The following is a 24,317-nucleotide window of genomic DNA, read 5'->3' as shown; positions in this document are numbered from 1 at the left end:
AATTAAAATCATTTACTGTGAGAGAAGTGGAGCAGGCCGTTTATTTGTCCTTACATAGGGAAAACAGTCAGTTTGTGGAGATTTGAAAGACAAAGAAGCATGAGATTTAGTGTACTTATTAAGGAATGTAAATAGATGTAAATTTAGGGCAATAAATTAGTTATGGTAACAAGGGTTTGTTTACAGATGCTCCTGGGCTCTAGATTATTTATCTTTGGCCATAAGGCTATCTCTTATCTGACTGCTCTTTAGCCCTTTTATACGATAGCAGGGAGGAAACCTTTCACAGGACATTTCCTGCTTTAGAGAGACCCAGGCGAGTAGGGGCGCTCTTCAGGCTCCTGCTGCTTCTCAAGTGATTTTTAATTTGCCATTGTGGGATATTTGGGGGTGGCCTACCCTGGGCCCCATCATCAGGTATTCCAAAAATCATGGTATCCTTTATATACCTTGGTGGTATAGAACCACCATGTTTCTTTTTGCCTCCCTCTACTCAGAGTGGCTAATGTGATTTTCTTCCTCCCCTTTGGATGTTTAAATGTTTTTGCTTAAGTAGGGTTTCCAAGGGACCCACCTACCTATATATCTCTATATGTCCCTTGGGAATTAGTGCCTGAGATAAACAAGAAGCTTCTGGCCTATGGGAACCTATCTCTTGCTGCTATCTCATGTGCTCCTAGCTCACCAGAGAATTTCCTGTGTGCTCCAAAGCAGTACAGGAAAGACAGGATTCCTGGGGAGACTTATCACTAACTCTCTTGGGTGTGAAGCAGGCTCTGTGCTCCCTACTCTTTGCAGAGACTCAGACTGACAATGGCTGGTGTTTGGAGGTCATTTGCTACTTGGTGAAAATTGGGACAAAGGGCAGAAAGAACAAAGGGCTCCCTAGCCTAGCACCAGTTCATAGTCATTGTCTCCTGGACATATCCACTTGAGTGTTTCATATATTCCAAACTTAGTGCTTCCCAAACTGAATTCCTTATCTGCACCCTCCCTTCCAAATCAGACATTGCATTTATATTTTTTGGCTAGCATGGTGTTATCACCTTTTTACCATGTGTTCAGAAACGTAACCTTGAAATCAATTTTAACTCCTTCCTCCCCCACATACTTTCCCCCACCCTCATTCAAATATTTATTAAGCTGTTTTTATTCTGTCACCAACATATGCCAAGTTGGCTCTCTCTGCTCTGTCCCCAGTGCCATCTGCTCTGCCTCAGGCTGGCATAGGTCTCTAGCCTAGACTCTTTGGGGAACCTCTTAATTTATCTCTGTTCTCCTGCAGGGTTCCTCCCTGTTGATTTCTTTGTAACCTTCAAGTTTTAATTAACATGTATTCTTTGCTAAGCATTTCCCCAAACACCCCAAGTTAGTTCAGTATTACCTTCCATGTTCCTCGCACAACTTTGTAATAATCGTGCTGTGATTCAAATCTTTGTTTATGCCCCTGTTTCTCCAAGTAGACTTTGAAGTTCTTGGCAGAGGAACATTATCTTACACACGTTCAAATTCCTAGCACGTCGTAAATGCCTAGCGTATTTTTAAAATAAAAATGAGAAATACAAAAGGTGAGTTCTGATTAGTCTTGAAATCCAAACTAGTGGTGTAAATTGATAAAGTGGAAATTAGAACAGCTTTATTATTATATTTTAAGCAGGTATTACATGCAGCGTTTGTGTGAGTGAGAAAATAGGCGTAAGATTTTCCCAAACATTTCTCTTTTAAGCATTTTAAAAATCAGAAGCAAGGGGAATTTTGCACTGATATTTTAGGATATAGTAGGAAATGCAGCAACTCTATGCCTGGTTCAAAATACTCATTTTATCTTTTGTCATACCTCAATCTCCATGCTCTCTTTAGTTGGTTCTGTCAGTGTTCTGTTCAAAAGCTAGTGGAAATTGCCAATTTGAATGCTGTTCAAATGTTCTTACATTTTGGTGACTGAAGATAAGTTGAGCTCCAAGGGCCAAATGACCTAGTGTATTTCTTAAGCATAATGAAATTAAGTGATTCAGGTTAAAACAAACATAAAAAAAATAAAAACCTGATATATAAAACAGGTTAAAATAGTTTACCTCACTATACACACACACACACATACACACACACACATATGTATATACGTACACATATATACCAGGGGTGTCAAAAGCACGTATACACATGACTTGTATTCATCTTTTGTTATCAGTATATATTGAGTATTCCAATTTTAATACAATTTTTCCTTTCTTAAAACGTGTATACATTTTTTGGTCACCCTCTGTATATACACGTGTGGTGTGTGTGTGTGTGTGTGTGTGTGTAATATAGTTTACAAAATGCAATATCACATTTAAAACAGCCTAAGATTTTGTGAAAATGCGCATTTGGTGTGCAAAATATAATTATGTACATGAAGTTATTAATGTAATAATTATAGCATACTTCAGATTAATGGTGGGGCTTTCAGCTTTTAGTATCTTCATATAAATACTAGGCACAATTTGGAAGCAAGAACAAAGAGCGGTATCTATCTTTAGATCATTGCCTTTCAGTTGAGTGATGTGATGGAAAGACAGCGTGGCACCCACAACCTCATGCCCCACCATGAAGCTTATCAGAACCTCTAGAGGACTTGGCAAACTGCTCATTCTCCCTCACTCCAGCAGGAGTCACCGTGTATAAAGCAAGCTTTTACTTGGGTAGAGTGTGATATTCTTTCAGAAGATTGAGGCAGAAAAATGAGAGTGCTATTGAAGAAAGAAGTCAGCGGCTGACATGATTTCTGTTTCATGTTTCAAAAATACCAAAAATATGCCTTTTGTATTTTTACATACTGAAAATGAAGCATTGATAAAATAATATTTTTGGTGCCACAGATTCTGTGTTTGCTGTTAATCAAGTAAATGTTGATGACTGAGGGGAGAAAAAGGGACGGGTCAATGACAATATAGACACATATATGTAACAAATATACATAACAAATAAAATGCTTGGTTTATGAAGAAGCCTGAATTGACTCTGTGCTTGCAGTTCAATGGTGACATGCCTCAGATAAGTTCCTTTGACAAGAAAGTGAAAGATGCAGGAAGGTTGGTGAAAAGAGGAGAGATGCCAAAACTGATGAGCATGATAGACTCCTCATTCAACATTGTAAGAATGGCCGTTGTAAGGACCCACATATAACCACATGCATCCACACATGTAACCACTAAGTAATACCAGGCATTATAAATCACTAAGTAATACCAGGCACTGATATACTCAACATTCAAAGCAACTCTAATAGTGTATTCAGACTTGAAAGGGCGATCATAGGTCAAAATTAAAATTTTTTCAATAGAACATGACTTCTTTGACATCAGTCAACTTTGCTGAGTTGCTGGCAACAAAAGCTGTTATTGACATATGCGTAGAAAGAACTATGAATCTGTCTGTATATCTAGCCAAACCAGGATTCTTGAATAGTCTAAAAACAAAAAGCCTGAAGGTTAACTATGACAAATGTTTCAGAATACAATTTAGATTGATCCTGCATTTGAGGCTATTATTTTCGAGTTCTGTTGCCCTCCTATTGATACGTTTAGTGTGTCTTCCTAGTCCAGAAAGACCACTGGGATGGAGGAATTTGGTAAACACCTAGATCAATATAGAATCTCAGTAAGTATAATTGTATCAGGTTTACAATGTTACTTACAATTTAAAAAACTGTATTGTTATCTTGAAACAAATGTGGTCAAAGCCTGTTATAGTAAGGCAGAGATATGATAGTCTTGTCCCCTGAAACTATTATGTTAAAGAACTTCCTGTCATGTGAAAGACTATATAACATCACATACTCACTGAAAGAAGTTTTTTAAAATGCTTTGGTAACCCAACATTGCCATGATATAGAAAGGTAATAAAATAATTTATGTAGGTCCTCGTAAAAATAGCATTCCTTCCTTTATTCATTACTTTAATATTGTAAAACAAAGAAAAGGAACAGTGATTGCTGGCTGAAGTTTTGTTGTTGAGGTACTGAGTTCTACCTTGGAATGACTTTGAAAAGAAGTCAGTATTTTACATTCACATCATTTGTATTAACCAGGTTTGTAAAGAAGCGATTTAAGGTAATTAAGCACTTTGACAGGTTGATGTTGTTTAGTGACAGGAGTGTCATTTGTATGGAAAGTAGCTAATTTGACAGACTATATTTTCTTCCATGAGTCCCTGCCCTGCCTCCTTTTCAAGTTTATAGAGGTCAGCTGGTCTTCCCATCCATGGGTGCTTCTTATTTGAGAAGAATAAAACTTACTTTTCATTCATGTTTGTGAGTTTGCCACCCTTTGCCTGAATTGTTTTCGGCACAGTCGTTTCTTTTTTCATCTACCTCATAGCAAAGAGATTGCATTATTGGGTCAAACATTGTTTCCTGTGTTTGTTTCTGATGTTGACATCAAACTGCATGTTGTGAGATAATGGAGCAATTGTGTTCCATGATGCTGACTTCAGAAATGGAAAACTGTGTCCCCAAATGTTCCCATGTTTTATTTCAGTGGCATTTGTGACTATAAATCATGAATTCACTTTTAGCAATTCTGGATCATATATATATAAATTGTTTTGCCTCTACAGACTTGCAGGGGTAGAAATTTCACAAGTCTGATATCTACTATATGGAATTTCTTCTTCTCTTGGGGGTACATTAGTAAGAATTGGCCAGATCGCTCATGATTTCAGTTTCCAACTCAATTGTGATCATAGTCTTTCTGAGAATTCTAATCAATTTGTATTGGTTATTGGGGAGGCTACACATGGCCTTCATAATCATTATAGTTAGCTTGTGTTTGATAATTTCCAATACTTGTGTGTTTTTACTAAGAGAAAGGGCTATAGAATTCCAGGCAAACCTCCCTTATTTTGTGTGAATCAGGTTGCTCTTTTTATTTGATTTTTACTACTCTACTGGTGATGTCTAAAATCTTATATACATGTAAGCTATAGCTCACTCAGAAAGAAATACGTCTCATTAAGACATAATTTTTCAAGGAGTGCCGGTTACTGTATTTGTTCTGTATACACAGGAATCTTGAAGGGCTCTTAAACTTTAGCCTTTAGGATAAAACAAAATGATTTGTTCAGAATGATGGAACTCCAAATATCTAAGGTGAAATTTATATAGTTTAATTTTATAAATATTTAAACAAATACATTTTAATAATAAAAATAGAATTAATCATACTTATAATAATAACACAATGCAAGAGTTAGAAGACAATAAAAATAACCTGAACTAATTTTGGTGATTATAGTTGTAGATTTTAATCTATGTATATATTCTCTATATTTCAATAAATGCCTTTATATCCTATAATACTGCTTTAAACCTGGCCTATTTTCACCACTTTTTTTCCCCATTATATGGATGTACCATAACTATAATGCCCCATTATTTATTGAGCACTTAGCTTGCTTACATATATAAGTAATTACAGAGAGCACAGTGTTGAACATGCAAGTACATACATCTGTGCATTTGACTGCTTTTTCCTCTTAGGATAAGTACAGAGAATAGGCCTGGTGTGACAAAAAGGGTATGGTTTGGTCACCTATTAAATGTAAAGAACATTACTGGATTGGCATCTAGGAAAATTGTCTCAATTTACACAACTGCTGAGATTTCATATTAGTACCTGTTTTCTCTCACCACCTGCCAACATTGTCTCTCACCACCTGCCAACATTGTGTGTTTTCAGTCACTTCAAATTTTTTGACACAATGATAGGTACAATATGATAGTTTAATTTGAAATCCTATCTGGTATTGTATATCTTCTCATGTCTTTATTGCCCGCATGTTTGGGCTCTAATAATTTTTCTATTGGATTATTTGTCTTTATTTTCATATTTCCTAATTCCACTAATGTAATACATTATTTTTTAACTGTTCTAAAATAATCTATCAAAAAGCATCTTGAATATGTTCTTTACTCATTCTTCTTTTTTTTAATTTTTTTTCCATACCTTGCCACTTACATATGCCAGGAGTATACTATTGTATTCTATAATAATATCGCACTTTTCAGTTACTCTTTTCTCTGATTTTTCTATATACTCACATTTCATTTTCCAAGCAAATAATAGAATCATTGTTCTATATGCTTACAGATCATACATATATAGGTTCTAATGGGTATGTTCTAATATCACTTTCCAGTTTCTCATCACCAAGGAATTAGCGTCAACCCTTACTTATCTAGTGTGACCAGGGGAAGAGTTCTTTGTTGGGCCAAAAACTGACCTGTGCACCCTAGATTGATACTGTCCCACCCCACTTGATGAAGTCATTTGCTTCTTATTTTAAGGATCCTATAATTAATCACAAATAGTTTAAAGTGTCTGTTTACATGTTGTTCAGTGTTCAGTTGTTAAATAATGAGTCATTGTTTTTTTAAAAAATTATAAATGAAAGACTATTTCTCTCTTTTCTAGAATACTCTACAAAGCAGTTGGTCTTCTCAGCATTTTGATGATGTTAGGGAGTGATGATCAGTAAATTAATTATCAATAAGTTTACCTGAGCAACAAAATGTTGCTCAAAAACCGTGAGTAGAATTATCTTTCAAAAGCCTAAAGGTGCCCTAGTGAGTGATTTACAGATATTAATGTTTCCACCTAGTAATACTATTGTCCAAAGATTAGGTATTGTTCTAACCTATATTATTGCCTCCCCACTTCTATCTAAGATAATTTAAGATAGATACTCCTCCACCATACTCTGCCCTCCTCCTCTAGGCTCAGTTTAATACCTCTCACAGTGTCTGACAGAGGCTCAGTACACATTTTTTTAATAAAAAAATAAGCAGATGGGTATGATCCCACCTCTGCCCATTCCACTTGTCAGTGTTTTTCCCATGGGTGGGCCAAAAAGATCCTGACTGTTCAGACATTAGACTAAGAGATTCGGGAGACTGTCAGCAGATGAAATTAGCACTAGAGCTGTGAAGCCGAGAAATAGTAAGAACCAGAGTTTAGCTGTCTACGTGAAACTCATGCAAGCCAAAGTTGGCAGGATGGGAATGGGAGGCAAAATCTAATGTAGTGGAGAGGCCAAGCAGTAAGAAAAGGAAAGAAAAAAATATATCCAGAGGAACTGAGAAAGAGGGGAAAAAGAGGGACTGAGAGAGAGGAGAGAAAAGAGGAGAAAGAGGAGAGGAGAGGAGAGGGGGTTCATTAGTTGGAAAGGAAGAGCATTCAGGCAAGGCATGGAAATGATGCTCACAGATCGTGGCCATGATGGAAGGCAGGAGTAGAGGAGGCAGATATGAGTAGCTGCAGGTCACCTGCAAACCTCATGCTGTTTCTTCAGAGTGACTATTCTCTGCTTCCACTCAACGTAAGAGGGAGCGGTGGAGGGACGGACTTAGGTTAAGCAGGAAACAGTTATTTGCTGCAGAGAAAATGTAAGGCTATGAAGCAGTTTGAAATTCCTGTCGGGTCAAGTTGTGCCTCTCATAGCTGTTGTCATACTGACCAGGTGCCAGGAATCCACTCCTCAAGAAAACAGGTTCTCTTCTTTGCTCCAATATGCAGCTATCAGTGTATGTGTGGTTGTGCTGCAAGGACTAAATTAAGAATCCCAAACTTACTTTCAGCTGAACATTCTGTTCTATGTCTATGGAGAATCTAAATTCCATTTAAATGGAATTTTCAAAGAACCATGACTTGCAGGATGCCTCGTTCAATTTAGAAATAAACTAGGTTGTTTTTACTATTAAAAGCAGATAAACATCCTGTAACCTGTAACAGTGACCCATATAGGTAACATACATAGGCTGGTGCTTCCTTATCTTCTTTATCATCTATATTTAAATTAAGAAAAAAATCCAAAATTTGTCTAGACTTTGAACTCAACCTAGTATAGTATATAGTCAAGGCAAAACAAGTTTGTGACTATTCCCACAGTTAATAGGTGATTTTTAAAATATGGTGATTTTACATACTATTGCTAACAAATATCTGTAAGTCCTGGTAAAATATTAGGACTAATTAACAATAGTGAAATATCCATTCACAGGTAAAGCAAGTATCATGCAATCCCTTTTATCCAGTACATAGTTATGAACCTTTTTTGGTAAGATATTCTTTACTGGTTATATTAAAATTCATTGTTTTATGAAGTGCCCATTTCCATTTTATTTTATTATAATGTGTTTAAACTAAACAGTGCCATCAGATATAAAACTTGTTAAAGTTATATGGAGAAAGCCTACTTTTTGTTTTTTTTTAAGCTGAGCCATCCTGCTACCTGTTGGCAGCTCAGCGGCTGCTCAGCTCGGGCTGGACTCGAACCACTGTTGCTCAGAGCTCAAACTCTTGAGGGAGCTCTTAACCAACTGAGCCACTCAGCCGGCCCTTGAAAGCCTACTTTTTAATATGTGCTATGCTTCCGTTTTCAGCCTGTGCCTTTTCTTGAATGCTGGTTAACTGTTAAAAAAAAAAAAAAAAGACATGTTAGAAATATTTTTTAGCCTTTTTCATTGTTTCTTTAGTATAGTAAAACTATTATTTAGATTAGTCTTATTGTATTTTAATTAAAATAAGATTATCCTAGATCATTATTCCTATCACTGTTTCACTGTTTTAGTCAATCAAATGGTAATTCAGAATACGTTATTTTTCTTAGAAAGAATATATATGTGTGTGTGTGTATATATATATATATTTTTTTTTTTTTCTCATCTGAATTGTTTGGAAATGTTACCAGAGAAAACAACCAAAACAACTCCAAAGCATTGTTAAATGTGGCTAAAATATAAAAGTAAAAAATTTCATATGGCTAACATTTTTGAGTAACATTAGTAGCCATTCTCATAAGCCAAGTGCTGTATCTCTTCAGTTCCTTATTCTCTTTGCTCTTATTTGATCTTCACTTTCAACTTTTATACCTAATATCTCATTAGCTTGCAACGTAAGGAGCCTCCTGATGGCATGAGACCAAGGACATAGAAAAGAAGTCAGTCTTGGCACTATTTTTATAGGGAATATTTTCTGAAGGTTTTTTTTTGTTTGTTTGTTTTTTCATAGAAGCATAGAATTTCAGAGTTTGAAAGCACCTCAGAGGTCTACATTGATCTAATTTAATTCATGCCTTTGCTCAACTAATGAATTTCATGTATTCTATGCAGGGTTCCAGTTAAACACTGTAGTGTTGACCAGATTTCAGAGCTGTATTAAGATTTGAAGGAATCTCAATTCCTAATGCTAGCATATTTTTTTATAATGGCTTGAAAAGAGACCTAAGGCCATAAATGTTATAACACATTTAGCATAAGTCGCCATATGATTTTTATCAAAGGCACGGCATTAAACAGATGTGATATTGAACCTGTTATGAAAGAAAATCCACTTAAGGGATTAAAAAAAAATACCATTACTTATGTAAGGCTCTCTTTTACCAAGATTTAGAGGAAGAAAAAAATAAATGGACCTGACGCTTGTGAAATCCAACGCAGCTGTCACTATCTCATTTGTTGACTAAATGGAGATCTCTGTCTTGTTGGGATTTCATGAGGAAAAAAAAAAAAAAAGCCTAGCAAATGCTGGCAAAGATGCTGTGAAAGATATTCTACTAATAGAAGCTATATTCAGTGATTTAATTCATCTTCAAATTCCTTATTCCTTCATTCTACTTTCTTCTTTCTTCCACTTTTTATTAGAAACTAAGTAATTTCTTCCATGAGCCATTCTGTTTACACTGTCAGGGTTCTGGCTTCTTAAATAAGGTTCTTCCATTGTAAGAAATATTCCTAAAGAATAGTTCTACCATCAAGGAGAACTCCTTTAAATGCCCTGAAACCTGTCTTATTTAAATATTCTATGCATTTCAGCGTGTATGAATATATGATTTATTCTGATTACTTGATTTTTCATTTTAAAATTAATTAATGAGATAGATTTTTCAAATAACCACTTTTTAGTTATATTTTTTTAGAAAAAATCTAACCATAATTTTCATATAATTTATGCATATATTGGAAATCATCAACAATTGTTTCAGATGTGTTTGGAATAGAGCCTCTCATACCACGATTTTGTCCCAGATTGGATTCAATATGGCTCTAAATAGACTACAGAAATAAAGTAAAATTGAATACTAACTTAGCTCAGTGACAAGATCATGAAGATTGTCAGAACTTTCAGATAAGATTCAGAGTATAGGGTACACACCTGAAATTAATAATAAAATAATAATAATTTAAAAAACCAGAATATAGAGTACAGTTGTATTTCAAGAACGGAATTCTGCATCGAACTTTTCTTTGCCTCTCATTATCAATGAAGCATTAACCACACATCGGACAACAAGTTGGATTCTCCAAAAGAGATGATCACCATTTTCTAGAAAGGTATACACCTTTTCCCCTGATTCAGGCAGGGGTCTGGGGTCATATGGCATAATAGTAGAGTATTGAACCAAAGAAAATTAGTTCTAATCATAGTTTATCACTAACTGTATATCTTAGTTTCCATGATCTTTAGCTTTTTGTTGCTGATGTTTTTGATGTGTAGTACTCCTTGTCTAGTCCAACTCATAGGGCTGTTTTGAGAAATATTCTTATAACACCTTCCACAGCGCAAGTATTATTATTCCCAACCTACTAGGACCCATGTTTTCTACATTTATTACCTGTGGCACTTATTCTATTTCAGGACATACTTCATTTAATAGCCAGCAGATGACCTTTAAGGAGACTTCTATCTATTGGATTCTTGGAAAAGTCATGATGTATTTTTTCTATGTTTTTCGTTGCAAAAATGCGCCATGACTTTTCCCACAACCCAATATATCTCTGAGCACAGTATTTTTTATTCTCACTCCTACCAGATCTATTTCCCACTCTCCCTGTTCTTTGGTCTTCAGAGGGGGCTGCAATAGACCGCATCACCTGGTCTTTCTTGCTGCCCCTGCCCTCCTTCCAAATGCGGGGGAGGTTGCCCAATGGGAGAGGCCAGCAGGAGAGTGAACACAGGAAGGAGTTCATTTTCTATGTATTTGTTTGTTTTCTTCCTGGTTCTCTCCCTGATTAAGTGCCAGGGCTCTATCTCCCTTGCTGGTTCCATTAACCATGCTCACATTTCAGTGAAGAATCTTTTCATAAATTTTTCCACACTGAAAACTGTTAGGGAAATTCTTTTTCCCACCAGAACACTGAATGATATAATCCCCTTTGCCAATTAGGTTTCTTTCTGGACTAATGTAGCAGATTTCTAGCTGGTCTTTCTGTGTCCAGACAACATTCTTCCCTCTGCTTTGTAGCACTAGCTTTTCCAAATATGTGATGTTAAGACAGTTTTTATAATCAAAGAGAACATTTCTTCTATAATGATGAATGTACAGCATACAACATTCTGTAAATATGATGATCTCAGTTTAAAACATGCATTTACAAAAATGAAGGGAAAATGCCATTGTCTCTGGATGTGAAATTATTGCTGTTTTTCTGACCTGTTTTTTTGTAATTTTTTTCCACGGGGAATAGAGAGAACAAGACAGACAAACTCTGTGTGGGTTTATAATAGAAAAATACTTTATACATTTTTTTCACATCATAAGAATGTTGCTAACCACTTGCTTATTTGTTTTTTGATTCAGATGCTAGACTAGAAAGAAATGTCTCCAAATTTTACTTAGTAAGTTTGAGTTTAATGTAAAAAAGGTCAATCAAACATTAACTAATAAAAACAAACAAACAGAAAACAGTGAGATGATCTTGTAACTGGATAATTAGCCTATCTGAAGAACTGGGGTTGGAAGTCTTTTCTGGATGCTCAGAATTGTAATTTAATTTAAAAATAAATGTTATTGAAAATGTTACATCTTATCATATATTTAAATTCACAAGAGTGTTTTGCATAACCCTTTTCTACACCCTTCTCAGAAGACAAATTACTTTGGACCCTTTATCATTTAGCAGACTTATGGTTGCATTTGATCAGCTCAATAATAAAAGCTTAAGGTTAGATTTCTTATTGAATTGTTTAACATTTTAATGATTTGGATAATTTTTTTCTCTGCTATGATTAAACCTGAATAGTTTAATGCCTATCTGATGTATTTTTTCCATTTAATCTATTTCTCAAGAAACCTAAATTACAGGCATAAATTGTTTAAAAAATATTTCATTTGACCAAATTGAAGCTCCAACTTGAATTTTCTTACAATGGAAGTACCTTTTTAATATTATTTGTGTCCTTAAAAGATGAAATTATTTGGCCTTTGGAAATACTTGGAGCTTAAATGAGCTTTATAATGCCGTTTCAATACACATGGTATAGTAATCAAATTTAGTGTATTCTTCCAAGAGAATTTTTATGTAGTTTTCTTCATTTTTTTATCCTCATCTTATTCTATTTCTCATCTTTAATCATTAGTTTCTATTTTCCCTATATTTACAGTTTGGCTGCTTAAGGATATATTTATATGGAACATACTTCATTTTTCATGAAATAATTTATATAGAATATCACTCATGTGATGTATAAGGACATAGAACTTCCTTAATTTTACAGATAAAACATTTAGTTTAACCTAATGAAAATAGTTGGAGTAAATGTGGTTATTTCAGCTTTCAATAACAGCAATCACAATTTTGATAAAAACCTCAATTTTCAGATGTAAAGTATGTAATAATCAGAAATAGACTTTCTATCCAGAACACTGACAAGTTCCTTCTTATGACCTACTTTAGGAAAGTAAATAAATTACATTTTGTAATTTTTCCAGCAGAGGAAATGAAGTTTTTAATGAGATTTTAATCATAATATTGAAGACTTGAAAATAAAATAGCTGCTACTAAAATATGAAATCTATGTCATTACCATAGCCCAACTGGAAAACATTTATTGTTTTGTGTTTGTATATTGTTTATCTATATAGAATGACTATCATTAGGTGTTTAAAAAAGAAACCTGAAGCGTGTGGGGGAAGGGATTATTCAGGAAATATTCTAAGTATGATGACTAAATTTTTTCAATTTAGCTTGATGGTTCAATGAAAATTAAGTTATGTCCCTTATCTCTTAGCTTTTAGAATGATTGCACCCTGCCGCCAAAGGAATGCAGTCTTTCAACTTTCAGGCATCAAAGTAATACCCAATAATAATACACAATTTATAGAAGCTAGTAATGTGAAAATTATCCAATAGAGAAAAGAACAGTAGTAGAAGTAAATAAACAGGGGATTAAATAGATATAATTTGATTATAGGGTAAAGACATAGGAACAAGTATATTAATTACAGAATTCTACTGTAATACTTCATGACTTTCATGTAACTGTTTTATGTTTAGGTTTTTTTTTTAATTCAAATAGAAATTACTATTGAATAAACAGGATTTGTATTTTTGTCAGGCAGTACATTTGATTTTTTTTTGGGGGGGGGTCAGGTTAATTGTTTATAGTTGACATTAAAATGACACAATTATTACCCAAGTAAAGAATGCAGCCTCTTAAAGCAGGAATAGAAAATTTTGTTCTGTTTCATTGTATTTTTTATTTTAATTGTTGGGGAATATTTTGTTAAGGCCAACATTGTAAATTAAGATAATAATGGCTTGAGAAATGTGAAATACTTCACTAACCTTCTCTTTAAATTGGGAGCTATGAAGTTTTGGTCAAATATAACAAAAATATTTATTCTTCAAGCTATGTTATAACCAATATTTTTGTTAATTATAGCAACTATTTCATGACAACTTGCCATGTGTTTATAATGTTTATCCTTTACTATGTGCCAAACTCACTAACAACTCATTATACGTCATCTCAATTTTCCCAACAACCTTATGGGTTAGGACTTATTTACTTGTTTTTATGGATGAGAAATTTGAGGGTCAAAAAAGTTAATTTTTACCTCTTAGTTAATTTTGCTTTCTTAGTTCACCCTAGAAATTGGCAAATCCCAGATCCTTATAGATATGTAGGGACAGACATTTGTGGACTTAGAAAGAATGAGTACAAAAATAAAAGGGAAATTAGCAAGAATGGTATATGGCTGAAAAAGATAAGAATAAAAAAATGAGAAGAAAAAGGAATAAGATGGATGGAGTGAAAAATCTAGATAGTTTCTTGAATACTTATCTTTTTATGGAAGTTTTCAAACATATATAAAAGAAGAGAGAATATTATAATGAATTCTTATGTACACACAGCCCTGTTTTAATAATTGTCAACTTGTGGTCAATTTTGTTTTCTCCATTTCCACCATTGCTGCTGAGGTAAGAAAAATCTCATGCATCAGGTCATTTCATCTATAATTGTTTCGATATGATTCTCTAAAAATAAGGGCTTTTTAAAAAACAAATTATCAAACCTAAAAAATAATACTATTAAATATCCAGTCGATATTGAAATTTCCATAATTGTTACATAAAAGCCTTTTTAAAGTTGTTGAACACTGCTAGAAAATACCCCCCAAAATTGCTAAAATGTCAACTTAAAGGTTACCTTCTTGAGACCTCAATGAGGCTCTCACTATTACACTGCAAAACTCTTAATTCCCCATAATTTCTTACTGTATTCCTCAAAGCAGCTAATCTGAATCTTTTTCATTCCCATGCAAGCCCACAATCTGAGCCCTCACTGACCACACGCCCAGAGAAAAACTTTATTTCTAACCATGAGCTGTATGCGCAGTCTCCTAATCTGTAGTGACAGTCTCCTAATCTGTTTCCCTTTTGTCCCCTCACCATGTCCTACACACCAAAATATTTCTTTCAGTCATTGCCCATTCTTTTCTTCCCTGTAGTCTTGGCACATTTGTATAACCTCATTTTAAGGCAAACTGTTCCTCTTGCGTTCATCCAATTCCATTTTGATACCACTGAAATATTCCATCAACTGAATCACCTCTTTCCCATTTTATGTTTTCCATGTCAACCCAACTTCTCCTGTATGCTGAGAAATGCTCAAGTCTCAATGGTTAAAACAAGCTTGGATGGATGGATGGATGGATGGATGGATGCATGGATGGATGGATGGATGCATGGATGGATGGATGGAGAGATAGTTGGATAGTAAAGACAGGAAATGCAACCTTTTACCACATCATGTAGCACATTGCTTTGGGCTTCCTTATATATAAAAATGAAATACTACTTTTGAATTTAAGTTTTCTTATAATGGTAAAGTAATTCTCCATGTAATTTGGGTCTCTCACACCTAACGATTACTGACTAGCGCCTCTCATTGTCCTCCACAAGCACTCAGCCATTGAGTCTTGTCAAATTATTCTTTACAACTTTGCCTCTATCCCTTTTATTTCTGTCACCAAAATCCTCTTAGGATCTTATACATTTATGCTACATTACGATTAAATTCCCCTATGTCCTCTAGCTGATGTAGATGTTCCAATTTCTAACATTCCATATACACTAACATATTAATTCTTAGTTAGAAGCAATCGTTCCTTTATAGTAGTTGGGTCAGAATTTTCTAATAAAAAGTGTCACATTGATGCATATAGTTCTATGAACAAATCTCTTAGTAAAGCTTTGTGCTACTTGAGGACACACACCATGTACCCACTGGATTTCAACAAAAAAGGTATCAGACACCTGATATAGTTTAGTTATACCTAACTTGGAAGCTAAGTATAAATGAGTAAATATGCTCAAGTTATGTAGAGCTAATTATGGAAATATTTATCCAACCCAATGTTATAAACATATTATGAAAGATCAAATATGTTTTAATCTATCACAGAGGTTTTACCTAAAACTAAAGTTTTCACAAAAACATTTTCATAAAATGATTTTTTAAAAATTATCCACTCCTAATAATTTCCTTCCCAATGGCTTCCTTCCAAATTTAAAATAATTTAAAAAAGATTTAATGCCATTCTAATATTCATAATTAGTGAAAATTAAAAAGTCAAAGAAAAAATTTAAAATATAACAATCTAGCTTTTGTTATATTTTAACTACTTTTCACAATTTTGAGTAGCTTTGCTTATTTAATTAAACTAATGATTTAAAATAATACTTACTATAATAATGTTCTCCATAATGTTTTCTTTAAATATCACCAGTGAAAATAACCAAATGCACATAAAACTTTAGTGCAAAATTGAAAGGTTAATAGAAAGCTAGCTATTAAGAAATTAAGTAGTAAGTGTTTATTACTTTTAATTAACGGCTTTTGGAACTCAAATAAATCTTCTATTTCAGTAAGTTGCTTTATGCGTGTAACCCAGCCTTCTCCCCATCCCTGGGTAAAAATTATAGCCATAAATAAACTTATTTCAGTTTTTACTCTGAATTTTTATCTCAAATATCAATACATTTATGTAAAATTAAGTCAAATATGACATTTTAAAATATTAGTAGCGAGTGTAAATATTCATTGTATTCTTTTAACTTTCCTGCATGTTTAACAATTTTAATAAGTTAAGAGTTAAGTTAAAAAATCATACACAATACATTTTGGTATATACTTAAATTCTTTCCTAATAAAATAATGCTACTACATATCTATACTACTGTATACACATGAGGTTGGACAACTAAGTTTGCAAACTCACCCTAGAAAAAGTGCTACATACCTCATTGCTGAATATCACTACGGTCACCTTCAAAGTACTCCCCTTGGGAAGCTATGCACTGACACCAATGCCTAGTCTATCCCAAAGCAATTTTGGAACTCTTTTCCTGGAATGATCATCAGAGCTGTGGTCATTACACTTGATGTCCTGAATGTTATTAAAATATCTTCCTTTCAATATTTCCTTTATGTTCTGGTAAAGAAAGAAGTAATTGGGGGCCAGATCAGGTGAGTAGGGAGGGTGTTCCAATACAGTGATTTGTTTACTGGCTAAAAACTCCCTCTCAGACAGTGATGTATGAGCTGGTGCATTGTCGTGATGCAAGAGCCATGAATTGTTAGTGAAAAGTTCAGGTCGTCTAACTTTTTCACACAGCTTTTTCAGCACTTCCAAATAGTAAACTTGATTAACTGTTTGTCCAGTTGGTGTACATTCATAATGAATAATCCCTCTGATATCAAAAAGAGGTTAGCAACATCGTTGCAACATGTTTGCAAATTAATTGTTTTGTCAGACCGCGTATATGCCTGGAAGTATTAGTGTACTAAAATAGCATGTACTTTGTCTTCGAAAAATTATGAACACTTCATAGTTTTCTAGTAAAATCTATTATTTATTTTTCAGTCAATATATAAATTTAACTTTCTCTCATCTTTACAAATGTTGCCAAAATTTGACCAAAATGTAACAGCAGAATACACTAACATTTCTAGTGCTATGGTAACAAAGCACAAATCGTTTTTTTTTAAAGAGAATTCCTTTAACACACCAAAGGTTCGGTTTTACACAAAGTTAGGGGTATTGTTAAGTGCTTGCTGGTTGAACAGAGTTGGCCTTTGTGCCTCGTCCTTCTCTCTCTCCCAGCCTCTCAGCGTGACTCCCCACAGACGTCCTTCTTAGGCTCTGTAAGGTGGGCTCTTGCTGTAATCACATAGGCCGGAAGCCCTGAGCTTGTTTTTTCCACCACTAACTATTCTGTCTAGATCCCCTGACACTTTAGCTTTGGGGGCCCATGTTAGGACCCCTTGCCAGGCCAAGTTTCAGGAAAAATCCTTTTTTGGTAAGTGCTGGGGAAGTGAGAACATGTAACAGGATTGAATTGTGAAATCGATAAAAGGCTCTTCTTTGCAGTTGCTTTTAGACCTGCTCCTCGTTCTTTCTCTCCTAATTCCTTGAAGTATTAGATTAAAAATAATTTGAAAAGCAAAGGTGTCTTTTTGTACAGAGCAAATACGAGGTTTTGCACATGACAAAGATAAAGACAGTTTTTATAGTTGTCTTAGCCTGATTAGGGTACTATAATAAAAATGCCACAGACTGGGTGGCTTAAACAGCAAGCATTTATTTCTCACAGCTCTGGAATCCAAGATCAAGATGATGGCAAATTCAGTGTCTGGTGGGCACCCCCTTCCTGGTTCATAGACAGCTGTCTTTTCACTCTGCTGACCTGGTGGAAGCAGGGAATAGCTCTCTGGGTCTCTTTTATAAGGCACTAATCCCATTCATGCAGGTTCCACCCTCTTGACTTAATCACCTCCCGAAGTCCCTACCTCCAAATACAATCACATTGAGGGTTAGGATTTCAACATAGGAATGTTGGGAAGACACACACATGCAGTACAGAAAGTGGTGTATAAGTACTTTCAATCATATAAACTATGCAAAAAACGTGGGAAATAATTTATGCAGCTTCCCTTCACAGTTGTCAAGCATACCTATTAGTCCTACAAATTTATTTTGCAGCTATAACACAGCCCAAACAGTTCCCTTTACATCTCCTATTGACTTTAATTACAATACCCAATGTTTTTTCATTCTCACCAAGTCGTGTTTGGTGCGGTTTTTTATAAGCTAAGTACAATGTAGGTGTTAATACAATTGTTGGATAATTGGGAGTGAATGGATAGTTACTGAAACACAATTTCAGAATTTGGTTCCTGCAAGGTCCTCTCTGGTTTATTTCATATATAAGAGAGGTCATTGACACTCAGAATTATTTCAGTGACTTCCCCAGGATTACTTAATTTATGGCAGAACAAATCAGTTGATATATCAATACAGCTATTAGTTTATACTGATACTTAAGTATCTGCAAAAATTAAGGTATTCATAATGTAAATCTGTAGCTGACTAAATAATACTGTAGTGGACATTATATATTATATATAAAATTGCACACAAATAGGCGCTTTTACTTAGGCTGCAGAAGGATAAGGGCCAAAAGCACTTATTTGTGATATCAGCCTCTCTTTTTTCTGAAATCCATTTAGCCCATTGCTTTCGACAGGCTTCACAGACTCAGAAATACATATTCCCTAAATGATCATTTCCCTTGATTTCTATTACTCAGTACTTAAATTTCTCTAGTTGTGTTGAATTTTATTATAAATACAGTTATAGAGCACCACTGATTTTTTTTTTTTATTTGAACTCCTTATTAGCTTTTCATCTGTTAGGGAAAAAAAAAATCCTCCTGTCGCTATACAGGCAATTATCAAGGAAGTCTGAATTATTTCAAATGGTGCTCAGTATTTTGAAGCATAAAAGGTATAATATTCAGCTTTTCAATTTCGAGGGTGATAATGACCATTCTGTGACTACAGAACATTAACCCGAAGTATACTTACATTTCATTGACTATGTAGGTCAGAGAAAAGCATATTGCTAATAGCTTTCTATTCTAGTAGGTTACAAAGGAATAAACAAAATAGGGTTCAAAATTAAAACACTGAAGATACTATAGCATATTTAAAAGGAATACATCAACATTGTGATGAACATTTTTTACCAAATCTGTCATTAATTTTCAATTCACTTCATCTTATCACTGGTTTCTACCTCACTTTTTTTTTTGGTATTTCAGAATATTCATAAATATGAACATTACATCAAAAATAATAATAGGGCTTCTTTATCAGTCAATATGACTCAAAAGAATTTAGATATTTTCAGTATGAATATTGCTATCACACATTTTTCCAAGGTACTGTTTTGACCAGCTATTTTCTTTTTTAGTGTTCATTTTACTTTCTAGATCAAACCTAAACATGTGTCACAGTTTCAAGATCCTTCATAATCTGTGTAAATCCTAAGTAAATTTATCCCATATTTATAAGTGTAATGATCTTTGTGTTTAACTTTCGGTTAGTTCAATAAACATGTATTAAAATAGTACTATCTCTTTCATTCTTATCTTTGCCTCTGTGTCTTTGCAATACTAGTCTTCCAGCTTGGATGGCTAAAAATAATCTTTACTCATTATTTAAGGCTACTCCACAACCCCTGTGCATTCTAGTATGCACCCACCCACTAATAACCATATATCTATAGAGCAGGTTTGTTTTTTTTTCTCTGAATTATTGTTACAGTATATTACTTAACACCTGATTATGTACTCTCCTGAATGGCCTTAAATTGTGTCATTAACATGAATGTATCATAAATTCTTTGTCAGTCTTTATATTATTTTAATTTAGTGTGATCTCATTTGTTTCAGTCACTTCAACAAAATTGACTACTGTGAAAACGATAAGTGAAAATTAACGTCCTTTAGTCAGATCCTCTGAAACTACTAAAAGATAGGAAGTTTCATTCAGGTCTTAAAAACAACTCGGAATATCTTTCTAAAATTTTTAAGTCTCATTTTGCTGATGAATGTGTTTATTTATTTACTTTTTCAACTTATAAAATGAGTAAAACAGGATTTAATAAAGAAGCAAAAGAAGAACTTAAATAGTATATGATGTCATGGAAGTTTATTGAATACCATTTAATAGAAGTGGTTCCTGTATTGACTTATACAATCACTTGATGTACTTTTTGAAAAGCCTTATCCTAATCAGGTATATAATCTTTCTTTGATTTTATATAGTCATTGTGGTTATTTCTAAAGTACAGTGTGATTTAGATAACTGGGACTATACCTTCAGGTCAGGTTTGGCATACCTCATTTCTAATTATTATTCCTTATCAGGAATGTTGCCCACCATTAAAAAAAAAGGGGGGCTACATTTGATTTTGCCTTTCTTGGCACATTTGAAATTTTCTGTAGACTTATATTATTTTTCAACGTATCACGTGATGGTGCAGGGCACCAGAGTCCAGACTCAATTAACATCAAATAAGCTTGTCAAAGATATGTATCTAGTCTCCTAATCCTGATCTAGTGCCTGTTATCTATCACACAAGAGAAACTGTCACTTATTCTACCCTTGGTGTGCTAGAATCATCCATTGGCTGACTGACTTCAGTTACTTTTTGCAAGCAAAAACCTTTATCCTGGTAATGTATTTTGTTCATTTCCAATGTTTCAAAGAATCTGTTACATGAAACTACCCAGCAAATTAAAAGTAAATTCTTTAGCTGTGTTGATAATGTCTTAAAGAATGCCATGTTTCTTTATTTTAAAATGTTTATTTTAAAAATGCCTTTCCAGTTTAAAACAAAAAAAAAAAGAATTGGTGCCAGACTGCTCCAGACTTATATTTCTAAAAGTTATTTTGTAAAATATCGTTGTGTAATATGGACATTTTCTTTTCTTCCTCTCAGTGCCCATACATTGTCACACCACTCATTAAAGCAGAGTAAGTTCATTAATTAATAATTGTGGATGTGATTTGAAGGTGTTTCACGTATTTGATGTTATACAGAATATTCACAAGACACGAGGTTTTTACCACTAGCTCTCTTTTGTTGTGGCACCTCACACCGTTTATAAATAAGAAACGGATCGTAAGACGCCTCTAGAATGATTGAAATTGTTCTACCTAGAGAAAATCTAATTCAAGTATGTTTCACAGGTAGTTTGAAGAATGTCATCAACTCGTGTGCTTTGTGCATGGTCCAGTATTTATGTTTTAACATCTTATTAGGGCCAATAAAATGATTTAATATAATACCTATTACTTTGCTCACCTTCTGACATATTTACAGTGTATCCATTACATGACCCTGACTGTTGTAGCCATGTTTCTATTCCAAGGTCATGCCATTTCCTCTCACTTTTTGACTATTTTTGTTCTCTATCACTTTTTTTAATACTATTCCTGTCTCAATTCCTGGTCATTTCAATGTACATGGAAGAGATCCTTCTAAAGACCAGTTGATTGTCCTTCTGCCCTCTCATGATTTTGTCCTACATATATTGAGCCTCTGACACCCAATCATATTCTTCATAGCATCATAGCCTATAACTGCAGATCTTATAGAACCTATTTCATATACATATCCCCATCTGACTACCGCTTATATTTCTGGCTTATTCCCTCTGGTACCTGCTAGTACCCAATATTCCTTTATTTAATTCTTTTAACTTGGCGCTATGGAAATTTTCAGAAGTATGGCGAATAGTAATTAGAATCCTCATATACTATCAACCATCTTCCACAATTAACAATTCACTGTCAACTTTATCTGTTATAATGTGAAGGGAACATATCATTTTATCTGTAATAGCAATATGTGTATTTTAAAATATTATCTTTTTATTGTTATTGTCAACATAAAAATTAAAAACAATTCCTTAATATCTAACTATCCTTTAACCCCGGCAAGACTTCAGATTCCTGGATCCCACCCTCATTCTGTGGCCTCTGTCATCCATGACACCCTCATTCCTCTCTATCTCCATCGACATAACCATCAATTCCACTTCCTTCTCTCACTTGGCTCTACCCCCAGGTCCAGAACTACATCCATGGCTAAATAAAACTCTTTGCCTGCTCCATGCAGCTGAACAAAGTTGGAGAATAACTCACAACCACATTGACTTGCCTCATTTTAAATCTATGACCTGATGCATCCTTTTTGCTGCCCAGCAATCATACTGTATTTCTGTAGTCTGTTCCCTTTCCTACCATCCTAGATGACTACTTAATACCCCTTTCCTCATACTTCTAACATGTCTTCTGTAATCCAGCATCTTCTCAATTGAACACCTTGCTTCCCAGTTCACTGAGAAAAAGCGAAGCATTCAAAAGAGAACTTCCATAGCCTCACTATCATATCTGTTCTTCCACCGGCATCTGCACACTGATACTTGGCCTTCTGGCTTGATATTACAGATGATCTTTTACTGGTCTTTATTCTCTGTGCTCTTAATTACTTCACTATTACACTAGGATTGTATCTTTTATTACCTACTCAAAGAAACTGCTCCAGAAATTCTCTCCTCCCCGACCCCACCATCCACCATCTCTTGCATTGTTAATTTTCATTCTTTACTGGAACATTTCATTAACATGCAGACATGCTGTTCTTTCTCTCACCTTAACACAAAACAAAAAAATACAACTTCTCTTGACCCAGCTCTACCCACAGCTACTTTCCATTTCCCTGCTTCTTATTGTTGCCAAATTACTCGAAAAGAGTTACCTATTCCTGCTGTTTCCAGCACCTGCCCTCCCATGCCCTCTTAACCCTCTTTTAATAAAGACTTTTGCTCTTACCACTCCACTAAAACTACACGTGTGGAACTCATCAATAACCTGTATATTACTAAATCCAATGAATTTATACAGTAATCTTCATGTTTCTTGACCTAGCAGCAGTATTTGACGCTCTTGAGCACACCCTCCTTGATACACTATCTTAACTTGACTTCCAAGATGCCTCCTTCTCTTAGTTTCCTCCTTCTCCTTGGCAGGTATCTCCTCTTGTTGCAGGGCTCAGTCCTTGGTCTTCTTTGCTATTTATCCAATCTTTTTTGGTGACTTGAATTTAATTGTCATCTCTATACCATGGGTACCCAATTGATAGCTGTGGCCTAGACCTGTCTATTCAGCATTCCACGTGGATACCTAGGCACCTCAAACATTAACTAACTTGTTTTTTGTTTGTTTGTTTGTTTTTAATTTGCTACCAAAAATTTAGTGCAGCGGTGCTCTTCACTATCTATCTCAGTTGAGGACAACTTGGTTCTTTAGATAGGTGAGGCTAAAAATGTTAGAGTCATCATTTTTCTCTTTTTTTCTCTCATACCCCATGTTCAATTCACCCAGAAGTCCTTTTGGCTCAAAAATATCTAGTATCTGATCACTTCCCTTCATCACTGATGATGGTTAGGACCAGGACCATCACCTCCCACTTGACTTGCTCCAGTAGTTCTAACTGGACCCCCTGTTTCCACCCTGGCTCCCAACCTTAAAGTCTTGTGGTCTGCTGTTAACACAGTCAGAGCAATCCTTTTCAAACATAAATCATATCATTTTATTACCTCAACATAAAAGCCTCATCAGCTTACCATCTAATTCAGGAAAAAAAAAAATGCTGAAGGCTTAATAATGCCTTCCAGTCATTGTGAGTATTCTCCCCCTTTCTCATTCCATTTCCACTACCCCCTGACATAGGGCCTTTGCACTGCTGTTTTCCTCTGCCTAGAAGATAATACCTCAAGATATCCACATTCAGGACTTCCTCAGTTTCTTTTATGCCTTTGCTCAAAGGTCATTTTCTCCCTGAAACTCTTCAAACCCCTCCTTAGTTTCCAGATCCTTATTCTGCTCTATTTTTTCCCAAATAAAATTATCATCTTATGGCTTATTATATAATTTATCTCTTTATTATGTTAATTACTTGTGGTGTCTTCCCCCACTAGAAACGCAAGTGTTTTGTCCTTGTCTGACATGTAGTAGGTGGTCAGTTAAAAGATTTTACTATTTCTTTCAGCATTATTTTACTCCCATTGCTTCTCAGAGTCAGTAATCGTTCTGTCCAACAGTTAACTTGACTCTCCATTTTAGTGGCCTGTTCTT

General features: G+C 34.5%; 1 protein-coding gene across 7 annotated transcripts in view; it reads left to right on the top strand.

Moving 5' to 3' along the window:
* SACK1B (scaffolding CK1 anchoring protein B) overlaps window positions 1-24,317 on the top strand; it is an 84,397-nt gene that overhangs the window by 42,522 nt on the left and 17,558 nt on the right. The gene's annotated exons all lie outside the window — the stretch shown is intronic.

This window comes from Hipposideros armiger, unplaced genomic scaffold (genome assembly GCF_001890085.2).
Source record: "Hipposideros armiger isolate ML-2016 unplaced genomic scaffold, ASM189008v1 scaffold_847, whole genome shotgun sequence".
In the NCBI taxonomy this organism is placed as follows: domain Eukaryota; kingdom Metazoa; phylum Chordata; class Mammalia; order Chiroptera; family Hipposideridae; genus Hipposideros; species Hipposideros armiger.
This window is presented reverse-complemented; position numbering and strand designations above follow the sequence as displayed.